We start from the raw sequence: 10,597 nt of genomic DNA, 5'->3' as shown, positions 1-10,597 counted from the left end.
CAATGTCTGCCATTTTATTCTCTAGGGTGTTAGAAAAAAATATATATATAATGTTTGGGGGTTTTAAGTAATTTTCTAGCAAAAAAAAATGTTTTAGTCTTGTAAACACCAAATCTGAAAAATTAGCCCGGTGGTAAAGAGGTTAAAGAAATGTTCTTGGCCTAAAAAAGGAAACTAGTGCCGTCACCACCTCCTACACATTAATATAATAGGATGTTTGTTCTCTTTTGTTACGTGTTTTTTTTTTTTTTTCATTGAGGGACACCTTTTTAACCTTCAAATCATACTGAAGCTCAAATTAACATTGGATACTGGCAAACAGAAAATCTGTAGGTTAGCCTAGGACAGTGATGGCGAACCTTGGCACCCCAGATGTTTTGGAACTACATTACCCATGATGCTCCACTACACTGCAGAATGCATGAGCATCATGGGAAATGTAGTTCCAAAACATCTGGGGTGCCAAGGTTCGCCATCACTGGCCTAGGATAACCTCTCACTATCACCAGACCTCAATTTTGTAGTAAAGCAGTACTGAGAGCATGATCAAAAAACAGTTTTTTCTGACCATGCAAGCGGGCGCCCACCTATGACGTCAATGCGCCACACTGATTGGCGCCCTCTCTTACTATAAACCGGTAGCCTTACTCTACCAGGACCCCAGGCACCCATCCACACATGGGGATAACGCCCCTAGCTATCCTCACAACCTCCCAGGTAAGTGCAACACCCGTTCATTCGTGTTTTTTTTTATGTTTCCACACTTCAATGGTTGAATTTTTTTTTTATTTTTCTTCTAGTCTTTCCCCTTGGGTCTATTTTGACCAATATAGAAATTTGTTCTATGAGTTCCTTGGGCATCTGGACAACTACCTGTCTGCATACATATCAGCAGGTCTTGGAGTTCCATTCTTCGGGTAACTACACTTTTTTTTTTTTATAGCAGGCTGTCTTTATATGCTTAGTCTTTTGTCTACTAGCAGTACCAGTGCCATGCTAGCCCCAATATAGGTTCACACACCTCTATCCATTGGGGCCATGTTTGCTTCTCCTTAGTTCCCTGTCCATCTCCCACCTGCCTACTCTCCCCTATCTACTATCCTGTATAAAATAACCATCCAGATCCCATTTCCTTTTTCCTCTCTACCCACACTTTTCTTACATATTATAGCCGCTGGAGAGAAGACGGGCCCAGATTCTCGTACAATTGCGCAAAACTGGGCGGGCGTAACGTATCTGATTTACGTTACGCCGCCGCAAGTTTTACAGGTAAGTGCTTTATTCTCAAAGAACTTGCCTGTAAAGTTGCGGCGGCGTAGCGTAAATCACCCAGCGCAAGCCCGCCTCATTCAAATTAGCCGGGTAGGGGGCGTGTAGTATTTAAATTAAGCGCGTTCCCACGCCGAACGTACTACGCATGCGCCGTCCGAAGAATATCCCAGGGTGCATTGCTCCAAATGACGTCGCAAGGACGTCATTGGTTTCGACGTGAACGTAAATGGCGTCCAGCCCCATTCACGGACGACTTACGCAAACGACGTAAATTTACAAATTTCGACGCGGGAACGACGGCCATACTTAACATTGATTGCGCCTCATATACCCAGGGGCAACTTTACACCGGGACAAGCCTAACGTAAACATCGTAACTTCACTGCATCGGCCGCGCGTATGTACGGGAATTCGCGTATCTAGTTAATTTGCATACTCAACGGGGAAAACGACGGAGGCGACACCTAGCGACCAAAAAAAAATTGCATTTAAGATCCGACAGCGTAAGAGCCTTTCGCCTGTCCGATCTAATGGTTATCTATGCGTAACTGATTCTAAGAATCAGTCACATAGATACGGCGGCCCAGGTTAGGACTTATGACGGCGTACATGGCGTTGCGCCATCGTAAGCCCTTTGAGAATCTGGGCCAGGGTGACTGGGCTCAGTTCGTCATGCTGTTGGGAAAACGGGCCAACTGCCCCCTATCCCTGGGGTATACAAGTGGAGTCTGAAGTCCCATCCACTTGTGGTAGGTGAAAATCCCCCGGTGCTTGCAAAGCAAGGCTGACATCCTCCTGTCTCAGTGCCGCACCATTTTCTGGGGTTGTGTCAGTGAAGACCGAAGTCCCATCCCCCGATATAAGCTCAAGCTGCAGTTGTGTGCAGCGGCCAGTAGCACCCTGCTCTGTTGCCAGTGATTCAGCTGGGAGTAAAAGCTTTTACAACCTCGGCTGGTTGCTGGAGAGAGGGGCCAACTGCCCCGGCTCCCTGGAACTCCACAGTTGTTTCTGGTGCTGGGCAGAGATTGGTAGCACTATGCCCTGCTGCCAGTACTTGAGCTGGCGATGCATAATCCATAACATCCTCTGAACAGTCCATTAGGTCTATACATTCTGTAATCTGTAGCTGGGGAGATGAGCCAACTGCCCTAGCCCCCTGGAACTCCAAATCATCCCCTTCGGCTTCAAGGATCGCAATCTTCAGATTTTCCACTGCCGATTCATCAGCCTGGATTTCAGAGTTGTCAGCTGATATTTCCTGATAGTCCCAGGCAAAGGGACCCCCACCTTGCTGCTAAGCAGAGTCTAGCAGCTGTCTGTCGGAGATCTCCAGCTCCCATTCCTGAATGGCCAGAAACTCCAAATCTTCCTGTGCCCAGTGCCCTTGCGAGACATTCAATTTTTGCTCTTTGTGCTCCGTTATTTCCTCCAAGCGCCAGTCCCAAAGTCGAGGTCGCTGGACAGCTTCCAATACAACAATCCCAGGCCATCATAGTCAAAGCCTTCCGTGGGGCTGTCATCCGCTGACCACGGGCACTATTGGGCTACATAACACTGGAGGTCTCTGTAGCTCTCGTCCAACCGCATCTCTGCCCAGATCAGCCTGCTTAACTCGGCTGTCCACTCCTGCTTCAGTTGTTCCCCCAATAACGGCATTCGTACATCATACTGCGACCAGTACCTTACACTCACACTCTCTCTCACTGTCATGTTTTGACTATGCTTGCTCTGTTTATCTTTTTATTATTATTATATTTTTAAAGTGTGATTCAACTGTATTTCTGTCTCGGTCTGGTTCATGGTTTCTGACACATACCAATGCATACAAAATAAATAAATGTGAGAATGCCTAAACATTTGTAATCGCAACAATTTTTTAAGTGGTGCAATATCTGGCCAATATTTTTGGCCATGACTGCATTAGTAAAGATTTAGTATTAAATGAAGAGTTTGGGATTTTAAAAGGTGTTGCCTCCTTCTGCCCAGGGCCAGATTTCCCACAAGGCCACCGAGGCGGCAGTGGGTGAAGGTGGGGCGCCCCCGCACTGTAATGTACTAATTTTCGCCCCCCGCCGCCGCCACTGGAGGTCCGCAGCGGGCGGAGATAATGTTTTCGCTGGCAGCCATTTTCTAGAAGACCTCAGACTAGTCATAAACGAGAAGGGAGCCTGCCGAGTGGCTACAATAGAAATTGAGCTGCGGCACCGCCCATCCCCCGCCCCTGGTCTGTCTGTCATGTGGAAAGGGGTGGCGGGTGGGCGGTACCACCGCTCAATTTCTATTGTAGCCACTCGGCAGAGAAAGACAGAGTCAGGTACTATACTGTATGTTACTAATGATTTACATAAAGCTGCCTATAAACATGCACATATTCTTTATTAGGGTGACATGTCTTCAGGATGTTGTGGATTCAGTTCAAACACATTTTTTCCAGCAGGTATTACATGATCTACAGTGCTGAGTAAGTGCAGGGAAGGTATTTGTAATTTCTACTACGTGGAGCCATGCTTTGAGGAGAGATTACTTAAGCAGCCAGATGAGAGTGGCTGGCCTCTAAAGGTGAACACATGGAGGAGAGGTAAGTTGACAGACAAACTTTACTGCATATCCATGACACATACACATTGGACCGATATATTAATGCAATTTCAAGATCCAATCACTTGGCATAGCAACTATCAATTCTAAATAAAGTTTCAAAATAGAAATTATATAATGATTAATAAAAGGGTATTTTGTCTAGGCTTAAATCTAAGCTATCCCATTGTCTACTTAGGTGTCAATCCACGCCCAGTGTATTGAGGGGGGGGGGCAGAAGAAAAACAAAAAAGGAAAATATTTTAGGACCACTTATACCTCAGTTAATTGCCCCCCCATAGATATTAGATGCCGTATGTTTTGTCCAGTCACATTGCCCAGACTTTGTCGCACTTGGTCAGACAACCCCTATTCATATAGGTGTCTCTATACAATGGAAGATTATTATTTATCAATGGTTTCCAGTATAGAAGCGTGGGAGAACAGGGTTTTTTCCAATGCAGAGCAATGGCCTTTCTTCCATAAAAAAATGTTGTGTTAGCAAACACTCACTCACTGGACACAGTAGGAAGAACAGCCTCTACCAGACCCAACGGACAAACAGACATTGAGACCGGTAGAGGAACAGAAGTAATAGAATTCAAAAGATCCACTACATCCACCCAAAATCTAGCTATATGTGGGAATGTCCAGAAAATGTGTGCGAAATCCCCCTGAGCTGCTCCACACACCCAACACTCAGATGAGCATGCAGGATTTACCGTATTTTTCGCTCCATAAGGCCGGGTACTAACGAGCAAACATGTACGATGAAACCGGTCCGTCGGACCGTTTTTACCGTACATGTCTGCCAGAGGGCTTCTGTACGATGGCTGTACTAACCATCGTACAGAAGTCCGCGCGTAAACAATACGCGGGGCGTGTCCGCGTCGTCGCCGCGGCGTGGGCGGGCCTGCCATTTAAAGGCTTCCACGCATGCGTCGAAGTCATTCGACGCATGCGAGGGACGGCGGGCGCTCGGACATGTACGGTAGGTCTGTACTGACGACCGTACATGTCCGAGCGGGCAGGATTCCAGCGGACGGTTTTAAAACACGTCCAGGAATATTTGTCTGCTGGGAAAAGGCCCGGCGGGCAAATGTTTGCTGGAATTCAGCCCGTTCGCGCCTACACACGACCGAACATGTATGCTGAAACTGGTCCACGGACCAGTTTCAGCATACATGTTTGGTCGTGTGTACGGGGCCTAAGAAGCACCTTGGTTTTAGAGGAGGAAAACAAGAAAAAAATATTCTGAAACCAAATGGTGTACCAAAATATTTACCAGTTCTCATGAAATGCAGCCTGACCTGTGCCAAATATATGCAGCCTGACCTGTGCCAAATATATGCAGCCTGACCTGTGCCAAATAAATGCAGCCTGACCTGTGCCCATTAAATCCAGCCTGACTTGCGCCCATTAAATCCAACCATGACTTGCAGCCTTACCTGTGTCCATTAAATGCACCCTGTTCTGTGTCCATTAAATGCAGCCTCTTCTGTGCCTGGCGACTGGCAAGGACGTCATCACAGTCGCCTGTCCACCTGTCACTCAGAAGACAGAGCAGCCCGAGCGGCAGTACTCCATTCGGCTGCTCAGTTTTCTTTTTTCTGTGAGTGACATGAGATCGCCCGGCGCTCAAAGGGAGACGGCCGTCCTGTATTGTGAGAGATGGCAGTAGGGGTGCGACGGATCAAAACACTCACGGATCAGATCGATCTTCGGATCAGGAGTCACGGATTGGATCATTTTCAGATCAGCAAAAAAAAAAGACAAATCTTGTTACACCCACCAGAGTTTTATATTTCATAGTTATTTTCAACACAAAATGGAGCTTATGTGCTTAAATACAGTATATGTAAATCTGACGGACTGTTTACATGTTACATTTTAAAAGCTGCAGCAAACCTGCTGACCTTACATGCTTGCTAATGTGACAGAACACCTCTTATTTTCACATTTAACTAAATGTTAAATGTGAAAATCTGAGGTGTTCTGTCACATTAGCAAGCATGTAAGGTTTGCTGTTGCTTTTAAAACTAAACAGTCAGTTGGATTTCTAAATACTGTATTTAAGCACATAAGCTCAGTTTTGTGTTGAAAATAACTATGAAATATATGATCGGACACACACAGCAGGGCTCCTCCACCTATCAGTGATTATTGTGGGGTATGATGGTGTCCCCATAGTGAGTGTCCCCATAGTGAGTGTCCCCATAGTGAGTGTGTGATGACAGGGGACACGGTGTGGAGGGGAGGGATGTGTCAGGCTCATACTCATAATGTATTCACTACCGTATGTGTTCTGCTCTCTGATGGTCACCTCGTCCTCGTCCAGTGCTGGTGATGCCGAAGAGCATCCTCCCCCGTCCAGGAACACAATAACAAACACTTTGCCTCCCCCTGGGCTCCGCAGCACACCTCCCTTCACACACGGCTCCGGCCAAAACACTGACACACACGCCGCCTGCTCGTAACGCGCCCGCTAGATGGCAGCGTCGGCGACAACGGGCGGGGGGTTCTGTTAGTATTCGCTCCATAGGAGGCACAGGCATTTCTCCAAATTTTTTTGGGGGGGAAAAAGTGCGTCTTATGGAGCGAAAAATACGGTATCTTTTTCAGTCTGTGTGGTGTGATATATGCTCTATGTCCCAATTTATATTGGAAAATGTGGTTGTCATGAACCTTGGAATACTGAAGTATTTCTCCTATGAGTCTATTACACAGTGGTGGGTCTTCTGCCCTGTCTTAAGGCTAACCCCCCTCCCCCTCCAGAAGGCTCCATGGTTTGGAAGAAAAGCATGGTTCTGTGTTTGACTGTTTGTTTATGTACTTTAATTACCCCCTGGGGCTTCTGTGTCATTACACATATCGGTCCTCCTATTCAAGCTATCGAACCAATCCCTGCTGACCCTGTTTCAAGCCCTCATTTGCATGGCCAGAGGACCTAATTGAGAACTACAATGTACTTTACAATTGACCAATAGGAAAGTGGTTGTTGGGGGCAGGGTGTTCAAACTGCAATGTATAATAGTGTGTTGTGTGCATCCAATAAAAGAGTATTCCTGTTTGAACTTACATACAACCTGCCTGGTGTTTTTTCTGAGCTATCACAAATGGATTTGAATGGCACATAGCTGTATTTCGAATCCCGGAGCATCGGATGACCGAACCATCAGACGTTGCGATCTGCAATCTGATCCAATAGTAGCAGAGGAGTGTCGGAAGAGTGGAACTGAGCAAGCAGGGGCTCGTTACAGTGGTCTCTCAAGGAAACCAGAGATCGCAGAGGGAAATTTCACACACCTCTCTAATCCTCCATATCCAGATCTGGTATATCTCGCATCCACCTAACTCTAAGTCCCACTAATGGAAAAATTGAGATTGAGATAAAATGGGAATACAGTCTCGAAGTGGGCTTATCCAGACACTCAGACCTAAGTACTGATTCTAAAGTGTATTGTATAATCATTAAACTATCCTGTGGAAATTGGGCATGAAAAGTATGAAAAAGCTGAAAATATCAAAATAAATGGGAACTAGGTAAATTAAAACTTGAGGTAAGTGTAGAGAAAGTAGTTTCTGATCAGTGATCACTTGAGAAAGTAATTTAATATTAAATCTAGTCCATGCAATAGGCTCTTATAATTTAAAACATTGAGGAAGAATAGGATTAAATCATAGGGGCACTTGGAAAGATTGTACCCTTGGGATAATACTCACATCTAAGACCAGCCTCCCAATCTCGAATAGTATTGAGCATTGAAGCAGTCAACTGGTAGAGTGCCCTGTGGCCCCTAAATGAAAGTACCTTAAGAGCTTCTATAGAGCCTACCACTACTGCCTCCAGACAAGTAGAGGAATTGTATAAGTCTGGGCTCAGCCACCATGTGGCCGTGAACAACTAAGTAGCTGAAAAGTACTTATATAAATCCAGAAAAGCTAAATCTCCCTGTTTGGAGGGCGCATCAGGGTGATTAATTTATACCTAAGGTTCTCCGATCCCCAAAAGATGAAAACAAGTTGATTTCATCTGGTAGAAAAAGGATACATGGAGCCACAAGGTCACGAATCACGAGCATCGGCACTCCCACGATGCAGTGGGTGCGCGTGCCTGATGTACAGCTACGACGGTTCACCCAGCGGAGCCAAATGGTTAAAAGATTAATACGTCCCAGTAAAGACAATGGTAGACATCCACAGCTTGAATTTTTGCCCCATATCTCCTAGGATCGGTGACAAATTTAGGGAAATAAATTCAGAAGCTTGGCCGGAAATTACAACTACTAAATACTTAAAATTCTCTATCCACTGCAATGGGATATCATTTGAAGCCATACTTCGAGCCTCCATATCTATGAGAGCAACAAGGACTTGGTCCAATTTACCTTCAGCCCTGTAACTGTTGAAAAAGAGTCCAATATCTTTAAGGCCCTTTGGAGAGAGGGTTCAGCGTCATTCAAAAATAATAAGAGGTCATCTGCATACAAGGCTGCCCTCTCCTCCAACCAGCCAATCCTAAATCCCTTAATATTGGGGGAAGTATGTCAGACCTCCGCCACAGGCTCCATATCAATGGCAAAAAGGGTCAGGGACAGAGGGTAGCCCTGCCGAGTTCACCTAAACAGCGAGAAAGGAGTTGACAACCCTCCCCCCATTTTCACTGCAGCAGTAAGATTTCTATATGGGACCTGCCTCCATTTTATAAATACCGTTGGAAAGCCCATTCTGCGGAGCACCTCCCACAAGAAGGGCCACTCCAGAGTATCAAAAGCCTTCTCTATATCTAGGGAGGCAATGATCCTAGATTAGAATGTGAAGCATGAATAATAGTATATAATCTCCTCAAATTTACATTGGTAGCCCTGCCGGACATAGACCCCGTCTGATCAGAGTCAATATTATACATCATAGGTTGTAATCGTCGGGAGATGAGCTTTGTCAGAATCTTAAAGTCTACATTCAAAAGAGCAAAAAACCTGTATAAGGCACAAGAGGATGGATCTTTTGGATGCTTGTATATTAAAATTGTATGGGCATTTTTGTTTTGTTTAAGACGGAAAATTAAAAAAAAAAAAAAAAAAAAGTTTCATAGTTTGTTATAAAATTTTGCAAACAGGTAATTTTTCTCCTTCATTGATATGTGCTGATGAGGCTGCACTTAACAGGCACTGATAGGCTGCACTGATGGGAACAGATAAGGTGGCACTGATAGGCACAGATAAGGCATCACTGATGGGCACTGATGGGTGGCACTGATTACTTAGCACTGATAGATGGCATTGATAGGTAGCACTGTGGGCACTGATAGGTGGCACTGGTAGGTGGCACTGTTGGGCACTGGTAGGTGGCACTGTTGTACACTGGTAGGTGGCACTGGTGGGGGAAAAAAACTATATAGGCATGACTCATTGAGTCTGGCAAAGCTCCCTCCTTCAGACAATCAGAATAAAAAGAAGCCAATACAGGAGCTAATAGGTCTCCATGGGCCTTATAGAATTTAATATTAAGGTCATCTGGTCCCCAAGAATTTAAACAGCTCAGAAAAGGTATTTTTATATCCAGCTACAGGAATGTTTTTTTATTTTTAAAGCCATGAAAATGTGTAATGGTCTTCAACAAGACTTGGTTCAGATTTTGTGGATTGTTTAAAAAAAGAGTAAAATAGTCCTAAACAGGTGCGTAAGTACAAAATTAAAGAGACAAAGCTGGGACAGCCGCACTCCAAAAACGTTCCTTTTAATAAAACTGGTCACAAAAGTAACATGCCACAGCAAAAAATTACTGTGCTTCAGTGCTTATTCATAGCTCAAGGGGCGTAAGTACAGGGGTCGCAATTGTGAACCAGCCCCATCCTTCAGAGGGCTTGTGTGGCTCCCCTGGATAGGAGGGGCAGCGGGAGTGGCATAAAAAAACTGATGCCCTCTGTGTTCCTCCTGCAGCCGATGCATGCCCCATAAGCCCTCCTTTCCCTCCCAAAGTCATTCAGCAGCTGCAGGAGGAATATGGAGGAGATTGGTTCCTCTATATGCCGCCCCTCCTATCCAGCTTCTTTCTGCTCCCCCGGGCCCCTGTTTTCTCTCCTGCCCCCCCCCCCCTCGTCCCCTGCAGCTTTGCTGGGCATGCTGGCTGCTGTGGGGGATGCTGTCAGGATGGAGAGTGGGGAAGGGTCTGGTAAACATGTAGTTTACCGGCCCCTTCCTTGCCTGAATAAACAGTTAGTGATCGGTACTGATCATTGACTCTGTTCATAAATAACTGAGAAATAGTAAACTGTCTTCAGTTTGAGAATAAACGGAAAGCTCTCTATTCCTGCAAATTATTATGTGTTGCTGGGGTGGAAGATTAGAGGTCTGTTTAGACCCCTGATATTTCCCCAAAGTCCTCCAACAGGGCTCCTTAAAAAATGTGAATAAATAATAAAAAAGAATATTGCAAAATTTAAATAAAATGGTTAAAAATTGCAAAAATAAAAAAACTACTGACACCAGTGGCAGAACTCCTAGGGTTGCAAAGGTCGTACTCGGGCCCTGGCTTTCCAACACCAAGCTCGGAGGTAAGGGCCCCTGCCGGGGGTCAGGGGGGCCCTTCATGGTTTCTTGCACTGGGGCCTTAAAGGTTCTGGTCCTAAAGTAAAATATAAAGGGGTACTAAGCATGTTAAAGGATTTATCAGATTACCATTATAGGGAAACAATTGCATTTTTCCCTGACAAAGCAAACAGTTACATGCTTAAGTATTATTTTTC

This window comes from Rana temporaria, chromosome 9 (genome assembly GCF_905171775.1).
Source record: "Rana temporaria chromosome 9, aRanTem1.1, whole genome shotgun sequence".
NCBI lineage: Eukaryota > Metazoa > Chordata > Amphibia > Anura > Ranidae > Rana > Rana temporaria.
The sequence above is the reverse complement of the archived record's forward strand: the minus strand, read 5'-3'. Positions refer to the sequence as shown.